At 45.8% G+C, this 22,411-nt stretch overlaps 1 protein-coding gene and 2 pseudogenes across 2 annotated transcripts in view; 1 reads left to right on the top strand and 2 right to left on the bottom strand.

Annotated features, from left to right (window-relative positions):
- Positions 1 to 22,411, bottom strand: part of LOC135057042 (zinc finger protein 135-like) — an 83,579-nt gene that overhangs the window by 40,239 nt on the left and 20,929 nt on the right. The window lies entirely within an intron of this gene.
- LOC134895676 (5S ribosomal RNA) lies at positions 13,425 to 13,543 on the bottom strand (annotated as a pseudogene).
- Positions 21,682 to 21,800, top strand: LOC134895675 (5S ribosomal RNA; annotated as a pseudogene).

Here is a 22,411-nt window from a genome sequence, read left to right as displayed (position 1 = left end):
CTATAAATATTTAGCTTTATCAAAACGTTTAAAGAACCGTTTCAAAAGCAGGTTTTGCGATGTGAAAGCAGCATTAGTAAACAAATCACATGATAGCTCCACATATTGCCCCTTTATATATTTGTAAATATTAATCATATCTCCTCTTAGTCGTCTCATTTCTAGTGTAAACATATCTAACCTAGAAAGCCTCTTCTCATAGTCTAGTGTCTCCAACCCCTTAATCAATTTGGTAGCTCGCCTCTGAACCTTTTCAAGTTCTAATATGTCTCTTTTATAATGTGGTGCCCAGAACTGTACACAATACTCAAGATGCAGCCGTACCAATGATTTGTACAGTGGCAGGATTACACTCTCATCCTTTGTCACAATTCCCCTTTTAATGCATGCTAACACCTTATTTGCCTTTGTTGCTGCACTTTGACATTGTGGCCCTCATTCCGAGTTGTTCGCTCGCTAGCTGCTTTTAGCAGCATTGCACACGCTAAGCCGCCGCCTACTGGGAGTGAATCTTAGCTTTGCAGAATTGCGAACGAAAGATTAGCAGAATTGCGAATAGAAGTTTCTTAGCAGTTTCTGAGTAGCTCGAGACTTACTCCTACACTGCGATCAGTTCAGTCAGATTCGTTCCTGGTTTGACGTCACAAACACACCCAGCGTTCGCCCAGCCACTCCCCCGTTTCTCCAGACACTCCCGCGTTTTTCCCTGACACGCCTGCGTTTTTCCGCACACTCCCAGAAAACGGTCAGTTTCCGCCCAGAAACACCCACTTCCTGTCAATCACACTACGATCAGCAGAACGATGAAAAAACCTTGTTAGGCCGTGAGTAAAATACCAAACTTTTTTTCAAATTTACTTGGCGCAGGTGCACTGCGAACATTGCGCATGCGCAGTTTGCGACTAATCGCTCCGTAGCGGAAAAAAATAACGAGCGAACAACTCGGAATGAGGGCCTGTGTGTTGCCACTATATCTATTATCAATGAGTACCCCCAAATCCTTTTCTAATACAGTTTCCCCTATTTTTTCCCCATTTAATTGGTATGTTGCATGTTTATTCTTTTCCCCAAAGTGCATAACTTTACATTGTTCCACGTTAAACCTCATACACCATTTCATTGCCCAAACTTCCAGTTTAAATAAATTGCTCTGAAGAGACTCTCCATCCACATCTGACTTGATTACCCTACACATTTTAGTATTGTCTGCAAAAACTGACACTGTGCTTTCTAGTCCTTCTCCTAAATCATGAATAAATAAGAATTTACTCACCGGTAATTCTATTTCTCGTAGTCCGTAGTGGATGCTGGGGACTCCGTCAGGACCATGGGGAATAGCGGCTCTGCAGGAGACAGGGCACAAAATTTAAAAGTTTGACCACTAGGTGGTGTGTACTGGCTCCTCCCCCTATGACCCTCCTCCAAGCCTCAGTTAGGACACTGTGCCCGGACGAGCGTACACAATAAGGAAGGATTTTGAATCCCGGGTAAGACTCATACCAGCCACACCAATCACACCGTACAACTGGTGATCTGAACCCAGTTAACAGTATGATAACGTAGGAGCCTCTGAAAAGATGGCTCACAACAATAAACAACCCGATTTTTTTGTAACAATAACTATGTACAAGTATTGCAGACAATCCGCACTTGGGATGGGCGCCCAGCATCCACTACGGACTACGAGAAATAGAATTACCGGTGAGTAAATTCTTATTTTCTCTGACGTCCTAGTGGATGCTGGGGACTCCGTCAGGACCATGGGGATTATACCAAAGCTCCCAAACGGGCGGGAGAGTGCGGATGACTCTGCAGCACCGAATGAGAGAACTCCAGGTCCTCCTTAGCCAGGGTATCAAATTTGTAGAATTTTACAAACGTGTTCTCCCCTGACCACGTAGCTGCTCGGCAGAGTTGTAATGCCGAGACCCCTCGGGCAGCCGCCCAAGATGAGCCCACCTTCCTTGTGGAGTGGACATTGACAGATTTAGGCTGTGGCAGGCCTGCCACAGAATGTGCCAGTTGAATTGTGCTACAAATCCAACGAGCAATCGTCTGCTTAGAAGCAGGAGCACCCAGCTTGTTGGGTGCATACAGTATAAACAGCGAGTCAGATTTTCTGACTCCAGCCGTCCTTGAAATATATATTTTCAATGCTCTGACAACGTCCAGCAACTTGGAATCCTCCAAATCGCTAGTAGCCGCAGGCACCACAATAGGCTGGTTCAGGTGAAACGCTGATACCACCTTAGGCAGAAAATGAGGACGCGTCCTCAATTCTGCCCTGTCCGAATGGAAAATCAGATATGGGCTTTTATACGATAAAGCCGCCAATTCCGACACTCTCCTGGCTGAAGCCAGGGCCAGTAGCATGGTTACTTTCCATGTAAGATATTTCAAATCTACCGATTTGAGTGGCTCAAACCAATGGGATTTGAGAAAATCCAAAACTACATTGAGATCCCACGGTGCCACTGGGGGCACAACCGGGGGCTGTATATGTAGTATTCCTTTTACAAAAGTCTGGACTTCAGGAACTGAAGCCAATTCTTTCTGGAAGAAAATCGACAGGGCCGAAATTTGAACCTTAATGGACCCTAATTTGAGGCCCATAGATAATCCTGTTTGCAGGAAATGTAGGAATCGACCCAGTTGAAATTCCTCTGTCGGGGCCTTCCTGGCCTCACACCATGCAACATATTTTCTCCAAATGCGGTGATAATGTTGTGCAGTCACCTCCTTCCTGGCTTTGACCAGGGTAGGGATGACCTCTTCCGGAATGCCTTTTTCCCTTAGGATCCGGCGTTCAACCGCCATGCCGTCAAACGCAGCCGCGGTAAGTCTTGGAATAGACACGGTCCCTGCTGAAGCAGATCCCTTCTTAGAGGTAGAGGCCATGGATCTTCCGTGAGCATCTCCTGAAGTTCCGGGTACCAAGTCCTTCTTGGCCAGTCCGGAGCCACTAGTATCGTTCTTACTCCCATTTGCCGTATAATTCTCAGTACCTTGGGTATGAGAGGCAGAGGAGGAAACACATACACTGACTGGTACACCCATGGTGTTACCAGAGCGTCCACAGCTATTGCCTGAGGGTCTCTTGACCTGGCGCAATACCTGTCCAGTTTTTTGTTGAGGCGGGACGCCATCATGTCCACCATTGGTCTTTCCCAATGGACTACAATCATGTGGAAGACTTCTGGATGAAGTCCCCACTCTCCCGGGTGAAGATCGTGTCTGCTGAGGAAGTCTGCTTCCCAGTTGTCCACTCCCGGGATGAACACTGCTGACAGTGCTATCACATGATTTTCCGCCCAGCGAAGAATCCTTGCAGCCTCTGCCATTGCCCTCCTGCTTCTTGTGCCGCCCTGTCTGTTTACGTGGGCGATTGCCGTGATGTTGTCCGACTGGATCAACACCGGCTGACCCTGAAGCAGAGGGTTTGCCAGGCTTAGAGCATTGTAGATTGCTCTTAGTTCCAGTATATTTATGTGAAGAGACGTTTCCAGGCTTGACCACACGCCCTGGAAGTTTCTTCCTTGTGTGACCGCTCCCCAGCCTCTCAGGCTGGCATCCGTGGTCACTAGGACCCAGTTCTGTATGCCGAATCTGCGGCCCTCTAACAGATGAGCACTCTGCAACCACCATAGCAGAGAGACCCTTGTCCTTGTCGACAATTTTATCCGCTGATGCATCTGCAAATGCGATCCGGACCATTTGTCTAGCAGATCCCACTGAAAAATTCGTGCATGGAATCTGCCGAATGGAATCGCTTCGTAAGAAGCCACCATTTTTTCCAGGACTCTTGTGCATTGATGCACAGACACTGTCCCTGGTTTTAGGAGGTTCCTGACGAGTTCGGATAACTCCCTGGCTTTCTCCTCCGGAAGAAATACCTTTTTCTGAACAGTGTCCAGAATCATCCCTAGGAACAGCAGACGTGTCGTCGGGATCAGTTGGGATTTTGGAAAATTCAGAATCCACCCGTGCTGTTGGAGCACTACTTGAGTTAGTGCTACTCCGACCTCCAGCTGTTCTCTGGATCTTGCCCTTATCAGGAGATCGTCCAAGTAAGGGATAATTAATACGCCTTCTCTTCGAAGAAGGATCCTCATTTCGGCCATTACCTTGGTAAAGACCCTGGGTGCCGTGGACAATCCAAACGGCAGCGTCTGAAACTGATAATGACAGTTTTGTACCACGAACCTGAGGTACCCTTGGTGTGAAGGGCAAATTGGGACATGAAGGTAAGCATCCTTGATGTCCAAGGACACCATAAAATCCCCTTCTTCCAGATTCGCTATCACTGCTCTGAGTGACTCCATCTTGAACTTGAATTTTTGTATGTACAGGTTCAGAGATTTCAGATTTAGAATAGGTCTTACCGAGCCGTCCGGCTTCGGTACCACAAATAGCGTGGAGTAATACCCCTTTCCCTGTTGTAGAAGGGGTACCTTGATTATCACCTGCTGAGAATACAGCTTGTGAATGGCTTCCAATACCGTCGCCCTGTCTGAGGGAGACGTTGGCAAAGCAGATTTTAGGAACCGGCGAGGGGGAGACTTCTCGAATTCCAACCTGTAACCCTGAGATACTACCTGCAGGATCCAGGGGTCCACCTGCGAGTGAGCCCACTGTGCGCTGAAATTCTTGAGGCGACCCCCCACCGCCCCTGAGTCCGCTTGTAAGGTCCCAGCGTCATGCTGAGGCCTTTGCAGAAGCCGGGGAGGACTTCTGCTCCTGGGAAGGGGCTGCTTGCTGCAGTCTCTTACCCTTTCCTTTGCCTCGGGGCAAATATGAATGTCCTTTTGCTCGCTTGTTCTTATAGGAACGAAAGGACTGCGGCTGAAAAGACTGTGTCTTTTTCTGCTGGGAGGGGACTTGAGGTAAAAAGGTGGACTTCCCGGCTGTTGCCGTGGCTACCAAATCCGATAGACCGACCCCAAATAATTCCTCCCCTTTATACGGCAATACTTCCATATGCCGTTTGGAATCCGCATCGCCTGACCACTGTCGTGTCCATAGACTTCTTCTGGCAGATATGGACATCGCACTTACTCTTGATGCCAGAGTGCAGATATCCCTCTGTGCATCTCGCATATAAAGGAATGCATCCTTTAATTGCTCTATAGTCAATAAAATACTGTCCCTATCCAGGGTATCAATATTTTCAGTCAGGGAATCCGACCAAGCCACCCCAGCACTGCACATCCAGGCTGAGGCGATTGCTGGTCGCAGTATAACACCAGTGTGTGTGTATATACTTTTTAGAGTATTTTCCAGCCTCCTATCAGCTGGATCCTTGAGGGCGGCCGTATCAGGAGACGGTAACGCCACTTGTTTGGATAAACGTGTGAGCGCCTTGTCCACCCTAGGGGGTGTTTCCCAGCGCGCCCTAACCTCTGGCGGGAAAGGGTATAACGCCAATAACTTCTTTGAAATTAGCAGTTTTTTATCAGGGGTAACTCACGCTTCATCACACACGTCATTCAATTCCTCTGATTCAGGAAAAACTACAGGTAGTTTTTTCAGACCCCACATAATACCCCTATTTGTGGTACTTGCAGTATCAGAGATATGCAAAGCCTCCTTCATTGCCGTGATCATATAACGTGTGGCCCTACTGGAAAATACGTTCGTTTCTTCACCGTCGACACTAGATTCGGTGTCCGTGTCTGGGTCTGTGTCGACCGACTGAGGCAAAGGGCGTTTTACAGCCCCTGACGGTGTTTGAGACGCCTGTACAGGTACTAACTGGTTTGCCGGTCGTCTCATGTCGTCAACCGACTTTTGCAGCGTGCTGACATTATCACGTAATTCCATAAACAAAGCCATCCATTCCGGTGTCGACTCCCTAGGGGGTGACATCACCATTACCGGCAATTGCTCCGCCTCCACACCAACATCGTCCTCATACATGTCGACACACACGTACCGACACACAGCAGACACACAGGGAATGCTCTGATAGAAGACAGGACCCCACTAGCCCTTTGGGGAGACAGAGGGAGAGTTTGCCAGCACACACCAAAGCGCTATAATTATATAGGAACAACCTTATATAAGTGTTGTTTCCTTATAGCTGCTTAAATATATATAATATCGCCAAAAAATGCCCCCCCTCTCTGTTTTTTACCCTGTTTCTGTAGTGCAGTGCAGGGGAGAGCCTGGGAGCCTTCCTAGCAGCGGAGCTGTGAAGGAAAATGGCGCTGTGTGCTGAGGAGATAGGCCCCTCCCCCTATTCCGGCGGGCTCTTCTCCCGGTTTTTCTGAGACCTGGCAGGGGTGAAATACATCCATATAGCCTCATGGACTATATGTGATGTATTCTTTTTAGCCAGAAAGGTATTAACATTGCTGCCCAGGGCGCCCCCCCCCCAGCGCCCTGCACCCTCAGTGACCGCCGGTGTGAAGTGTGCCTGAGCGCAATGGCGCACAGCTGCAGTGCTGTGCGCTACCTCATGAAGACTGAAAAGCCTTCAGCCGCCGGTTTCTGGACCTCTTCTTACTTTGGCATCTGCAAGGGGGTCGGCGGCGCGGCTCCGGTGACCCATCCAGGCTGTACCTGTGATCGTCCCTCTGGAGCTAGTGTCCAGTAGCCTAAGAAGCAAATCCATCCTGCACGCAGGTGAGTTCACTTCTTCTCCCCTAGGTCCCTCGTTGCAGTGAGCCTGTTGCCAGCAGGACTCACTGAAAATAATAAAACTATCAAAACTTTTACTCTAAGCAGCTCTTTATGAGAGCCACCTAGATTGCACCCTGCTCGGACGGGCACAAAAACCTAACTGAGGCTTGGAGGAGGGTCATAGGGGGAGGAGCCAGTACACACCACCTAGTGGTCAAACTTTTAAATTTTGTGCCCTGTCTCCTGCGGAGCCGCTATTCCCCATGGTCCTGACGGAGTCCCCAGCATCCACTAGGACGTCAGAGAAAATATATTAAACAATAGTGGTCCCATCACAGAACCCTGAGGTATTCCACTGATTACTTTAGCCCAGGTGGAAAACATTCCATGAATCACCAGTCGCTGTTCCCTGTTATCAAGCCAATTACTCACCCATGTACAAATAGTGGGCCTAATTCAGACCTGATTGCTGCTGTGTGTTTTCGCACAGCAGCCGATCAGGTATGAACTGAGCATGCGCCGGCGCATGACAGACAGCCGACGCCCGTCTTAGCCCTGCAATCGCCTCTGCCTGATTGACAGTCAGAGGCAGTCGCTGGGCGGGAGGGGGCAGGCAGGATTTAGGGGCGCGGTCCGGGCAACGCAGGCGTGCCCGGACCATGCGGGGGGCGGGCCGCGGCGTCTGCGTAATGTCACAAACAGCCGCTGCAACCCGGACAGCGACGAGTAGCTCCCTGTCAGCGCTGGTAAGGAGCTACTTTTCAAGTACAAAAGCATTGCCGCTGTGCTGGGCGTCCCCCCACATGTCAGGGAAGCAGATCGTAGATGTGCTAAATTTAGCACATCTACGATCAGGTCTGAATTAGGCCCAGTGTCTCCTATACTGAGCTCCCTTAATTTGAAAGTCAGCCTCCTGTGAGGGACTGTATCAAAAGCTTTTGCAAAATCTAGATAAACCACAACAACTACGTTACCCTGGTCGAGATTGTCACTTACTAACTCAAAGCTAATCAAATTAGTTTGGCATGACCTATTTCTCACAAAACCATGCTGGTTCTTATTAATAGCATGGGAGTTCTCCAAGTAATCCTGTATGCTGTCCCTTAGTATACTTTCCAATAGTTTCCCCACTATTGATGTCAGACTAACCGGTCTATAGTTACCAGGATGAAGTTTAATACCCTTTTTAAATATTGAGACTACATCCGCTATACGCCAGTCCTTCGGTACCATGCCTGATCTAAGTGACTCAGTGAAAATCAGATACCTGGGCCATGCTATTTCTGCATTTATTTCCATCAGAACTCTAGGATGTAGGCCATCTGGACCAGGAGATTTATTAGTCTTAATTTTTTTTAATCGTTCACGGACTACTTCCTCAGACATATAACTATTAAGCAGGAATTAGTAGGTAAGAGGTTAAGGGCAGTATTCAATTGATGTTGGATCCTTTCCGATGAAAAGCATCGGACAGTTCAGTATTCAATTTGAGGTCAAATCCCACAGGTTTTGGCCGTTTTCGACAATGTCAATCCGACTTTTTTTAAAGTCGGATTGACATTGTCAAAAACGGGACTAAAACCTGTCGTATTTGGCCGCAAATCTGACAAAACACGTGGATCCGCGGCTAATCTGCCGATCCATGTGATTGCCGACAAGTCGGAAAAACGGCAGGACCATTGAATAAGTCGAATCATGAATCGACCTAAAAAAAGTTGGAAACTGCCGTCTTTCCGACTAGACGGCAGTTCCAACTTCAATTGAATACTCCCCATAGTCTATAGATATTTGTTTTTTAGGATTTGCGTTTCTATGAGGATATGCACTCGCAGGGTTAGAAAGGCTGAAGTGGGGAGATAGAGGAGGATATGCATTAGGGGAGAAAATTATGTGATGAAATGAGTGCAGTCACACTTACTGGGGAGAATGAATAGAGGGCGGGTTGAGTAGTGAAAGAGAAGCACGGTGGAAATGTGCCAGGGGTAAGAGACAGGCTGAGGGGAAATAGAGGAGGACAAGCATTACGGGAGGGACAGCGGAAAAGCAGGGTGATATGATGAGATGAGTGTAGTGACTTCATCTTTACTGGAAAGAATGAACAGAGGGTGGATTGGAGGACAGAAAGGAAGATGGAAATGTTCCAGTGGGAAGAGACAGGCTGAGGAGGTGAGATAGAGGACATGCATTAGGGCAGAGATTGCGGAGAAGTAGGGTGATGTGATGAGATGAGAGCAGTGACATCATACTTAGTTACTGGAGAGAATGGACAGAGGGTGGATTGAGGAGTGATAGCAAAAGTGGGTGCGATGAGAGGGATCTGGCAGGAGGAAATGCCATGTCATATGGTGTTTATTTTAGGGAAGATTTAGCAAACCTTTATAGAGGTCAATTGGAAGTCCCAGCATTCTCTGCCAGCTAGAAGGGCTCTGGTAAAGCATGCTGAGGTTTGTAGAGTCACAATGCCTGGAGAGTCACAGGTTGCCCAGATCTAGTCTACCTGACACTCAGTGGCGGCTCCTACCTTTTAACTTGAGGGATGCTGCAATATCAATTGGAGTGTTATAAATACATTCCCTTTTCATATACTCGTATAATAATGATAGTGGATTAGTATTCTAAAATGATTTTCCTTAATAGTGCTATAGGACTTTCCACCTGTCGGCAACTGAACTTGAACACTATAAAAGGCTTCATTTATAATTATTATATAATTAGGCGTCTTATAGTGTTGAAAAGACAAATCTTGTTCTCAGCTGTTGACAGGTGGAATATTAATACTAGAACATTAGTAAGGATAATCATTTTAGAGCACTAAACCACTATGATTATATAAAAAAAAGAATGCATTTATAACACTACAATTGACATTTTAATTGTGTTTTACCTTATTAAATGTCCTTGAATGTCAGTGTGTGTCACTGACTGAGGCTACAGCTAACAATCATACTTTTTCTAAAATCTGACAGATGCCACCATCAAGCACCAGCCAATCAATTATAGTGCACTAGTCCTGCTCTAGTAGAAGTACACATACTGTTAAGGTGCATACACATTTGCCGATAAAATAAGCGACGTCGCTCATTTTCCCCCTTCCTGAGCGACGACGCTCATTTTTTCGGCAAGTGTGTATGCCGCCAGCGACAACCAATGCGCGGCCCCGCGGGTCGGCAACGATCGTCGCTGTCGCCAGTGCATGCATGCAGGCTCTGGACTGTCGTCCATGAAACAGACAACGTGGAGCGACATCGTCTAATGTGTACGGACCTTAAGTCTGTGCTCAATCTAAATATTGGAGGACCCGCACACTGAGCAGTTGAACTACATGTTACTGTAAGCACACCACCTTCTAAAATGACATATATGGAGAAGTTTATTTTTATTTTCATTTTTATTTTTATTTCTATTTTTATTTTTATCATTATTATTATTTTTATCCATTTTTTATCATCTGCTCTCCATTATCTGCGTTCTATTTGCTCAGGATATAAGGATAAATTATTTGAACGTACAGTGATGCCACATATAAAGGATATCCAACTATTAGTGGATCCCCTAATGAGAGATATATAAACGTCTCTATCTCTCTGCAGGATACATACTTATATAGATATAGGTTATAATGTCACCATTTCTAGAATATAATAGAACGATTACTGCACTCCATATAGATTTTGATAAACCCTTGGTCTGTTCTCCATTTAAACAATAGATTCAGTGGCGTATGAGGTTAGTTGACAGACTTAGTAACAGCGTAGGGTACCAGAGTTCGAATCATCGGTATGCCAGTATTTTATGTTTTTTATGTCTTTCATGCTTTTTCCTTTTCTTTATCATATTTCATTATTACTATTTTTTCATATGTTATTTGTATAAATTAATTCTTTATTCTCAGGCAGATTCACCCGTTTACACACAATCAGAAGTGTCTCTATAGTGTTTCCCTATATATCTCCCTGTCGATTACTATAGGTCAGCTAAGTGCGGAGAATACGTACCGCTAATTAATATATATGCTCGAGAACATGAGCTGAAATTATAATCACTGATCCTCCACATTGTCATGTATTATATTTATTACATGAATCCTTATATGATATATTGATATCTGCTTTTGAATTACAATAGGATAAACTAAAATAGATCTCTATCCTCAATCATCTCTGCCAGCCATTTATAATGTGTTTGTTTAAATACAAGAGAGCCTTCGTTTTTTGTATCTAATTTGCTTTTAATTTTGCTGATGATAGACATCTGTTCAGATTGATTGGCTCAGCATTTAAATACTGGACACTTCTGGAGGCAGGTATCTACCTTTGAAAAAGTCATGTGGAGCGTGACGAAACGCGTCAGGACCCGCCTTCATTCACACCTAGCTCAGGTGTAATCATCAGGTGCACATCGATCCCCACTGCACCCTCCGCTCACAGCTTCCGTCATTAGCGGCTTAAGAAAACACGCCGCATCAGCCAGTGTGTGAGAAAGACGGTAATCTCCCCTCCTGCTGCATAGCGTATGTGGGCACTGCAGGACATCTAAGCCGAGGACGCTCGGCTTTTACCAGCCCACCGGAGAGGCATCGAGATTTACCCCAAATTGAGGGACCCACATTCTACTGGGACATTCTTTGTGCATCTTATTATTCAACAGTAACCAACTGCACCAAGTGGAATACGGAACTTCTCCATTAAGGTTACGTTTAACATATTGATCCTGAGCTATTATAAGTCATCATAGGTTCACTATATTAGTGACTCTTTTTTTATTATACCATCAGCATAATTTTTTATTAATAAATATTGTCATTTATACGTTGGCTCTCTGTTTAGTATATTTATTAATTTTTCCTGATATACAGCGCAGCCGTTTGTCTTGTTTCTATATATGGAGAAGTGCAGCACTCTACCTCAGTCTAGTTATGGCTTATGCGGGTAACTGTCCACAAACTGAGGTTGAGTGCTACACCTGTTTCTCCTCATGTATGTAATATTAGAAGGTGGGGTGCTTTATGTACATGTAACATGTAATGTTAAGTGCAATTTATTGCGGCTTTAAATTTACAATTCAATCCCACGAGACGCGTCATACGGCTAGCCCTCAGTCTTCATATTGCGCAGTGGTAAAGGAGTATCAGCAGTGGCGTATTTTACCTAGGGGCTGCAGTACTGCAGCTCCCCCCCCCAGTTAAATCCTCCACCGCTCACCACCCGCCCTGAGCCACAGCACCAGTGTGTACAATCACACTCAGTCACACTACTTGTCTCAACAAAGCACAACAGGAAACAGTTCCGAAAACCTGCAGCTGAGCAAAGATCGGCCCAATACTAAATGAAGAGGAGAGGACATGTATTGGCTTTGCAGCTTTCCATTGGAAGCTCTTAGCGGACATGGCTCAGAGACAAGTGCTCAACAGGAAGCAATAGCGCAAGTAGGGACAAGGGATCCGGACTTCATACAAGACATTGCTAGTGAGGTCATTATAGACCTCCATCAGGAAAGGCTGAGAGAGAGAGAGTTCTGCGAATTTTGCACATACAGGTTGAATATCCCATATCCAAATATTCCGAAATACGGAATATTCCGAAATACGGACATTTTTGAGTGAGAGTGAGATAGTGAAACCTTTGTTTTTTGATGGCTCAATGTACACAAATTTTGTTTAATACACAAAGTTATTCAAAATATTGTATTAATTGACCTTCAGGCTGTGTGTATAAGGTGTATATGAAACATAAATGAATTGTGTGAATGTAGACACACTTTGTTTAATGCACAAAGTTATAAAAAATATTGGCTAAAATGACCTTCAGGCTGTGTGTATAAGGTGTATATGTAACATAAATGCATTATGTGCTTAGATTTAGGTCCCATCACCATGATATCTCATTATGGTATGCAATTATTCCAAAATACGGAAAAATCCCTTATCCAAAATACCTCTGGTCCCAAGCATTTTGGATAAGGGATACTCAACCTGTATTACATTGTGGACAATTACCCACATAAGTCACAACTACACTGAGGGTTGAGTGCTGCACCTGTTTCTCTCCATATATCTCATTTTAGAAGGTGGGGTGCTTTGTACACATGTAACATAGTAGTGGGTTTGGGTTTAGGAATCTGCACAGGACCAGATTGTGAATAGACGGTAACAATTTATAACCAATTTTTATACCAAAAAGGCAAAATTAATGACCAACATAAAGCTACCACTTTGCCTGTCAGGCTTTTAGGATAGAACGAAGTTGGCGGTGCTCCCGGACATTAGTTCAGGACAAACTGTTGAAGGGGTTTTTTTGCAAAGAAGCAAAAATTAGACTGATTTTGTGTCTCTCTGGGGCACACTTTGTATACAGTAAATTGTTGATGAAATTAGAATATTTAATAATTATGAATATAAAGATAAAACGTAACTTTTAATAATTATCAGACGAAAAAAGACAGACAAATTACATAAATCATGCTGTATATATCAGCAGGTAGATTAAAAAAAGTATTAAATGGTGATAGGACGATTGTGACTCACTTGGTATGGAGTAGGTGGCAGATGATTTATGTGCACACCCACTGGGGTTAAGCGAGTATTGATATTTGAATTTATTCAGAGCGAAAATTAGGTAGATCTTGTTTTCTCTATTGATTTATGAATTTTTATACGTGAGTATATTCATATGAGAGAAACAAGAAAAAACGGCTTAAACGACTCCGGACTCCTTCTTGAAAGGTAAGTATTGGTAAATTACTGCAAAATTGTGGTGGGGAATACTGGTGAGTAAAGGGTGTCTGCACGGAAGGTATGTTCCTTGATACTACAGTACCCAGTATTCCCAGAGGGTCACCCTCTCTGGTACTGACCAGGCCCAATGCTGCTTGGCTTCCAAGATCAGGCGAGATCGGGCATGTCCAGCATGGTATGACTGTAGATAGTCACGTGGGTACCTATCTGCGTGTGGAAACACCAATTGCTTGATAGGCTTGAGCCGGTCACGAGAAAGGGGGTGGGGAAAAGATATTCCAAACTACTTCAAAGTGTCTGGATGATACGTCCAGTTGCTATTAATGTGACACTGAAGTCAAAAGAGTGGAGATTTTTCACATAAAGATGCCAAAAATAAATAAATACGAATAAAAATTAGAGGGCCAATATCTTGGTGTTGATACTGGAACAGTATGTGAACAGAGTAATAATAGTCACAAATTCCCACAGCAAAATTGTGGTAATACCAGTGAGCATGTAAGCATTGCCCCACTGACCAAATAAAGTGTAATAAATCTGCAGGGATATAGCCTTTTAGCAGTAGAATAACATCAAGTTGAAAAATAAGGCACAAAATGCTTACTATCTATAAACTAGATGCAAGACAGAATATATCATTATTTGTATTTCCACCTTTCAAGCAGATTGCCTAGGTAGAAAATGTTTTGAAATAGATAAGATAGAGGGTATATCGGTCTAAATTAGACAAATTAATAAATTAATAAATAACTGAGTACTTTGCAGCAATACCATATGTTATCTCATAACGAACGTAATGTTTCATATAGAATCCAGCATAAAGCAACATACAAAATACAAAATACAGTATAGGCAATAGACTGTCAGTTGCGGAATGGGTACACTTAGAAAGCAATAATTGTCATCATTTAATAAAGACACGCTAAGTGTACAAAACCTCTGTAAGTAATTTAACCTGGTTCTCCTTGGCAATAGTCTGACCGGGCTGGTAATGGAGGCAATATTAGGATTAATGCACAGATTACCGATTAGTGAATGGTCTCCCTGTGTTGGTTAAATACCTTATCTGCATGGACTGAATCTGTGGAGACAACCAGCAATAGCTGTTGGGTCTAGACTTGTTGCTAGGCAACCTATCCTGTCCGTGCTGTGTGCACAGAGTGGAGAGTATTATTCCCCTGTCACGTTAGAGACCACAGGGGAATACGATGCCTGTGAGGATAGCTGAACAGAGGCAGCAGGGAGGGTGTAGGGTACCTGCTGTGTGCTGGAGAGGAGCCCGCCCGCCAGAGCTCCGTTACGGAGGTCCCGGAAGTCGGGCGACGGAACGGAAGTGACGCACGTTTCGCTGGGAGGAGCTTGTTCACCTGATCGTCTGATCAGTGAGCCCTCCGTGCGTGCCTGTTAGCTGATGCTTGAGCCAATCACAATGTAAAATGGTGTGATTGGCAGGTGCTATGACCAATGGGTGGGTGAAGCCTGGGAAGTGTGATTGACAGGTCCAGTGACCAATGGGCAGGAGATACTAAATATCCTGCAGTGTGACATAGGGAGCTGCACAGATGCTTGTTATAATTAAAGAGAAAGTTTTGTTCGAAAAAAGCTAAGTTATGTAGTTTATCTTAACTAGCTCCGGGTTACGCCGCTGTGATGTTAAATAAAGAAGTAACTAAATGACAAGAACAGGATGATAATAAAGTGAATGGGGATTACTTGAAATAATTAAACAAAAAATAAGATTTTACTCAGCGGTAAATCTATTTCTCGTAGTCCGTAGTGGATGCTGGGAACTCCGAAAGGACCATGGGGAATAGCGGCTCCGCAGGAGACTGGGCACAACTAAAAGAAAGCTTTTAGACTATCTGGTGTGCACTGGCTCCTCCCACTATGACCCTCCTCCAAGCCTCAGTTAGGATACTGTGCCCGGAAGAGCTGACACAATAAGGAAGGATTTTGAATCCCGGGTAAGACTCATACCAGCCACACCAATCACACCGTATAACTCGTGATACCATATCCAGTTAACAGTATGAAACATAACTGAGCCTCTCAACAGATGGCTCATAACAATAACCCTTTAGTTAACAATAACTATACACAAGTATTGCAGACAATCCGCACTTGGGATGGGCGCCCAGCATCCACTACGGACTACGAGAAATAGATTTACCGGTGAGTAAAATCTTATTTTCTCTAACGTCCTAGTGGATGCTGGGTACTCCGAAAGGACCATGGGGATTATACCAAAGCTCCCAAACGGGTGGGAGAGTGCGGATGACTCTGCAGCACCGAATGAGAGAACTCAAGGTCCTCCTCAGCCAGGGTATCAAATTTGTAGAATTTAGCAAACGTGTTTGCCCCTGACCAAGTTGCAGCTCGGCAAAGTTGTAAAGCAGAGACCCCTCGGGCAGCCGCCCAAGATGAGCCCACTTTCCTCGTGGAATGGGCTTTTACTGATTTAGGATGTGGCAATCCAGCCGCAGAATGCTCCAGCTGAATTGTGCTACAAATTCAGCGAGCAATAGTCTGCTTAGAAGCAGGAGCACCTATTTTGTTGGGTGCCTACAGGATAAAAAGCGAGTCAGTTTTCGTGACTCCAGCCGTCCTGGAAATATAATTTTTTAAGGCCCTGACTACGTCCAGTAACTTGGAATCTTCCAAGTCCCTAGTAGCCGCAGGCACTACAATAGGTAGGTTCAAGTGAAAAGCTGATACCACCTTAGGGAGAAACTGGGGACGAGTCCTCAATTCTGCCCTATCCATATGGAAAATCAGATAAGGGCTTTTACCTGACAAAGCCGCCCATTCTGACACACGCCTGGCCGCAGCCAAGGCCAATAACATGACCACTTTCCACGTGAGATATTTCAAATCCACAGTTTTAAGTGGCTCAAACCAATGTGATTTTAGGAAACTCAACACCACGTTGAGATCCCAAGGTGCCACAGGAGGCACAAAAGGGGGCTGAATATGTAGCACTCCCTTTACAAATGTCTGAACTCCAGGCAGTGAAGCCAGTTCTTTCTGGAAGAAAATCGACAGAGCCGAAATCTGGACCTTAATGGAACCCAAGTTTAGGCCCATAGTCACTCCTGACTGTAGGAAGTGCAGAAAACGATCCAGCTGAAATTCCTCTGTTGGGGCCTTCCTGGCCTCACACCACGCAACATATTTTCGCCAAATACGGTGATAATGGTTTGCGGTTACTTCTTTCCTGGCTTTTATCAGCGTAGGAATGACTTCCTCCGGAATGCCCTTTTCCTTTAGGATCCGGAATTCAACCGCCATGCCGTCAAACGCAGCCGCGGTAAGTCTTGGAACAGACAGGGCCCCTGCTGTAGCAGATCCTGTCTGAGCGGTAGAGGCCATGGGTCCTCTGATATCATTTCTTGAAGTTCTGGGTACCAAGCTCTTCTTGGCCCATCCGGAACCACGAGTATCGTTCTTACTCCTCGTTTTCTTATTATTCTCAGTACCTTTGGTATGAGAGGCAGAGGAGGGAATACATAAACCGACTGGTACACCCACGGTGTCACTAGAGCGTCCACAGCTATTGCCTGAGGGTCCCTTGACCTGGCGCAATATCTAGTTTTTTGTTTAGGCGGGACGCCATCATGTCCACCTGTGGCCTTTCCCAACGGTTTACCAACAGTTGGCAGACTTCTGGATGAAGTCCCCACTCTCCCGGGTGTAGGTCGTGTCTGCTGAGGAAGTCTGCTTCCCAGTTGTCCACTCCCGGAATGAACACTGCTGACAGTGCTAAGACGTGATTTTCCGCCCATCGGAGAATCCTTGTGGCTTCTGCCATCGCCATCCTGCTTCTTGTGCCGCCCTGTCGGTTTACATGGGCGACTGCCGTGATGTTGTCCGATTGGATCAGTACCGGCTGGTTTTGAAGCAGAGGCCTTGCCAGACTTAGGGCATTGTAAATGGCCCTCAGTTCCAGAATATTTATGTGTAGGGACGACTCCTGACTTGACCAAAGTCCTTGGAAATTTCTTCCCTGTGTGACTGCCCCCCAGCCTCGAAGGCTGGCATCCGTGGTTACCAGGACCCAGTCCTGTATGCCGAATCTGTGGCCCTCTTGAAGATGAGCACTCTGCAGCCACCACAGTAGAGATACCCTGGTCCTTGGAGACAGGGTTATCAGCCGATGCATCTGAAGATGCGATCCCGACCACTTGTCCAAGAGGTCCCACTGAAAGGTTCTTGCATGGAACCTGCCGAATGGAATTTTGCTTCGTAAGCAGCTACCATTTTTCCCAGGACTCGTGTGCAGTGATGCACCGATACCTGTTTTGGTTTCAGGAGGTCTCTGACTAGAGATGACAGCTCCTTGGCTTTCTCCTGCGGGAGAAACACTTTTTTCTGTTCTGTGTCCAGAATCATCCCCAGGAACAGTAGGCGTGTGGTAGGAACCAGCTGTGACTTTGGAATGTATAGAATCCATCCGTGCTGTTGTAGCACTTCCCGAGATAGTGCTACTCCGACCAACAACTGCTCCTTGGACCTCGCCTTTATAAGGAGATCGTCCAAGTACGGGATAATTAAAACTCCCTTTTTTCGAAGGAGTATCATCATTTCTGCCATTACCTTGGTAAAGACCCTCGGTGCCGTGGACAGTCCAAACGGCAGTGTTTGGAATTGGTAATGGCAATCCTGTACCACAAATCTGAGGTACTCCTGGTGAGGATGGTAAATGGGGACATGTAGGTAAGCATCCTTGATGTCCAGGGATACCATGTAATCCCCCTCCTCCATGCTTGCAATAACCGCCCTGAGCGATTCCATCTTGAACTTGAATTTTTTTATGTATCTGTTCAAGGATTTCAAATTTAAAATGGGTCTCACCGAACCGTCCGGTTTCGGTACCACAAACAGTGTGGAATAGTAACCCCGTCCTTGTTGAAGTAGGGCCACCTTGACTATCACCTGCTGGGAATACAGCTTGTGAATTGCCTCTAGCACAGCCTCCCTGCCTGAGGGAGTTGTCGGCAAGGCAGATTTGAGGAAACGGCGGGGGGGAGACGCCTCGAATTCCAGCTTGTACCCCTGAGATACTACTTGAAGGATCCAGGGATCCACCTGTGAGCGAGCCCACTGATCGCTGAAATTTTTGAGGCGGCCCCCCACCGTACCTGGCTACGCCTGTGGAGCCCCCGCGTCATGCGGTGGACTCAGAGGAAGCGGGGGAAGAATTTTTATTCTGGGAACTGGCTGACTGGTGCAGCTTTTTCCCTCTTCCCTCGTCTCTGTGCAGAAAGGAAGCGCCTTTTACCCGCTTGCTTTTCTGAAGCCGAAAGGACTGTACCTGATAATACAGTGCTTTCTTAGGCTGTGAGGAAATCTGAGGTAAAAAAAAAAATTTCCCAGCTGTTGCTGTGGATACGAGGTCCCAGAGACCATCCCCAAACAATTCCTCACCCTTATAAGGCTCTATGTGCCTTTTAAAGTTAGCATCAACTGTCCAGTGTCGGGTCTCTAATACCCTCCTGACAGAATGGACATTGCATTAATTCTGGATGCCAGCCGGCAAAATATCCCTCTGTGCATCCCTCATATATAAGACGACGTCTTATGTTCGCAAAATAGTATCCCTGTTTGACAGGGTTACAGACCACGCTGCAGCAGCACTATCTGCAGGTCTCAGTCTAGTACCTGAGTGTGTAAATACAGACTTCAGGATAGCCTCCTGCTTTTTATCAACAGGTACCTTCAAAGTGGCCGTATCCTAAGACGGCAGTGCCACCTTTTTTGACAAACGTGTGAGCGCCTTATCCACCCTAGGGGATATCTCCCAGCGTAACTTATCCTCTGGCGGGAAAGGGTACGCCATCAGTAACTTTTTAGAAATTACCAGTTTCTTATCGGGGGAACCCACGCTTTTTCACACTTCATTCACTCATTTGATGGGGGAACAAAACACTGCCTGCTTTTTCTCCCCAAACATAAAACCCTTTTTTAGTGGTACTTGGGTTAATGTCAGAAATGTGTAACACATTTTTTATTGCCGGGATCATGTAACGGATGTTCCTAGTGGATTGTGTATATGTCTCAACCTCGTCGACACTGGAGTCAGACTCCGTGTCGACATCTGTGTCTGCCATCTGAGGGAGCGGGCGTTTTTGAGCCCCTGATGGCCTTTGAGACTCCTGGGCAGGCGCGGACTGAAAAGCCGGCTGTCCCATAGCTGTTACGTCATCCAGCCTTTTATGTAAGGAGTTGACACTGTCGGTTTATACCTTCCACCTATCCATCCACTCTGGTGTCGGCCCCACAGGGGGCGACATCACATTTATCGGCATCTGCTCTGCCATCACATAAGCCTCCTCATCAAACGTGTCGACACAGCTGTACCGACACACCGCACACACACAGGGAATGCTCTGACTGAGGACAGGACCCCACACAGCCCTTTGGGGAGACAGAGAGAGAGTATGCCAGCACACACCAGAGCGCTATATAATTTAGGGATTAACACTATATTGAGTGAATTTTTCCCAATAGCTGCTTGTATATACAATATTGCGCCTACATTTAGTGCCCCCCCTCTCTTTTTAACCCTTTGAGCCTGCAAACTACAGGGGGAGAGCCTGGGGAGCTGTCTTCCAGCTGCACTGTGAAGAGAAAATGGCGCCAGTGTGCTGAGGGAGATAGCTCCGCCCCTTTTTCGCTGACTTTTCTCCCGCTTTTTTATGGATTCTGGCAGGGGTATTTATCACATATATAGCCTCTGGGGCTATATATTGTGATATATTTGCCAGCCAAGGTGTTTTTATTGCTGCTCAGGGCGTCCCCCCCAGCGCCCTGCACCCTCAGTGACCGGAGTGTGAAGTGTGCATGAGGAGCAATGGCGCACAGCTGCAGTGCTGTGCGCTACCTTGGTGAACACTGATGTCTTCTGCCGCCGATTTTCCGGACCTCTTCTTGCTTCTGGCTCTGTAAGGGGGACGGCGGCGCGGCTCTGGGAACGAACACCAAGGCCAGTTCCATGCGGTCGATCCCTCTGGAGCTAATGGTGTCCAGTAGCCTAAGAAGCCCAAGCTAGCTGCAAGCAGGTAGGTTCGCTTCTTCTCCCCTTAGTCCCTCGATGCAGTGAGCCTGTTGCCAGCAGGTCTCACTGTAAAATAAAAAACCTAAAATAAACTTTCTTTCTAGGAGCTCAGGAGAGCCCCTAGTGTGCATCCAGCTCGGCCGGGCACAGAAATCTAACTGAGGCTTGGAGGAGGGTCATAGTGGGAGGAGCCAGTGCACACCAGGTAGTCTAAAAGCTTTCTTTTAGTTGTGCCCAGTCTCCTGCGGAGCCGCTATTCCCCATGGTCCTTTCGGAGTTCCCAGCATCCACTAGGACGTTAGAGAAACAAAAATGAAAAATTATTAGAAGCATGATTATGCTGGTGGGGTTGCCTGGGTAACTGAATGTAAGAGGGAGGAATGTGTGAGAATTGAAGGGTGGTGTGTAAAATTATTATGAGTGTGTAAGGGGGTGTGAAAACGAATAGTTGCATGGTGTGTTCTGGTGAGAGAGGTGTTAGGGATAATTGGTATGGGGGAATGTGAAATGGAAAAGGTGAGAAGTGAACTGAAGTGTGAGGACAAAGGGAGCCTGGGGCTGTGTGGGGAAAACCTATTGTGTGTGAATGATAATGAAGGAAGAAGATTTAGGGGGGGGGGGAGGGAAGGGAAAGGGGAATGGGGAGGGAAAAGGGGGGGAGGGGGAAAGGAGGGAGGGAGGGAAAATGGAAAAATTATGGGGGAAGGATTGTTGGGGGAAGGAAAAGGAGGGGGGAAGGGGAAAGAGTGGGGGAATGGTAAAGTGAGGAATGGAAAAGAGGAAGGGAAGGAAGGGAGGGAAGGGAAGGAAAAAAGGGGGGGAGGGAAGGGAAAGACAGAGTAGGGAGGAGACGGGGTGAGGGAATTGAAAAAGGAAAAAGAAAGAGTGGAAAGCGTGGAGGGATTTAAAAGGAGGGATTATGAAAAGAAGAGATTTGTGGGGAAATTTTCTTAGAGGGTTGCAGATTACTCGAGAAAAACACTGTAATTGATGTGTTCGTTGAGACCATTTGGGGCTACTGTTCCCAGTTTGAATGTCCACTCACTCTCTTTCTTCAAAAGGGCTCTAGTTATGTTACCGCCCCTATTTTTGGCATCTTTATGTGAAAAATCTCCACTCTTTTGACTTCAGTGTCACATTAATAGCAACTGGACGTATCATCCAGACACTTTGAAGTAGTTTGGAATATCTTTTCCCCACCCCCTTTCTCGTGACCGGCTCAAGCCTATCAAGCAATTGGTGTTTCCACACGCAGATAGGTACCCACGTGACTATCTACAGTCATACCATGCTGGACATGCCCGATCTCGCCTGATCTTGGAAGCCAAGCAGCATTGGGCCTGGTCAGTACCAGAGAGGGTGACCCTCTGGGAATACTGGGTACTGTAGTATCAAGGAACATACATTCCGTGCAGACACCCTTTACTCACCAGTATTCCCCACCACAATTTTGCAGTAATTTACCAATACTTACCTTTCAAGAAGGAGTCCGGAGTCGTTTAAGCCGGTTTTTCTTGTTTCTCTCATATGAATATACTCACGTATAAAAATTCATAAATCAATAGAGAAAACAAGATCTACCTAATTTTCGCTCTGAATAAATTCAAATATCAATACTCGCTTAACCCCAGTGGGTGTGCACATAAATCATCTGCCACCTACTCCATACCAAGTGAGTCACAATCGTCCTATCACCATTTAATACTTTTTTTAATCTACCTGCTGATATATACAGCATGATTTATGTAATTTGTCTGTCTTTTTTCGTCTGATAATTATTAAAAGTTACGTTTTATCTTTATATTCATAATTATTAAATATTCTAATTTCATCAACAATTTACTGTATACAAAGTGTGCCCCAGAGAGACACAAAATCAGTCTAATTTTTGCTTCTTTGCAAAAAAAACCCTTCTACACATGTAACATGTAATGGTAAGTGCAAAGCATGTGCTGTCTGCACAACACAAATATGACTGCTCTAGAATGTCAACATCAATGTCC

Source organism: Pseudophryne corroboree, chromosome 3 (assembly GCF_028390025.1).
Source record: "Pseudophryne corroboree isolate aPseCor3 chromosome 3, aPseCor3.hap2, whole genome shotgun sequence".
Taxonomy (NCBI): domain Eukaryota; kingdom Metazoa; phylum Chordata; class Amphibia; order Anura; family Myobatrachidae; genus Pseudophryne; species Pseudophryne corroboree.
Note: the sequence above shows the minus strand (reverse complement) of the source record. Positions and strands in the feature narration are given on the sequence as shown.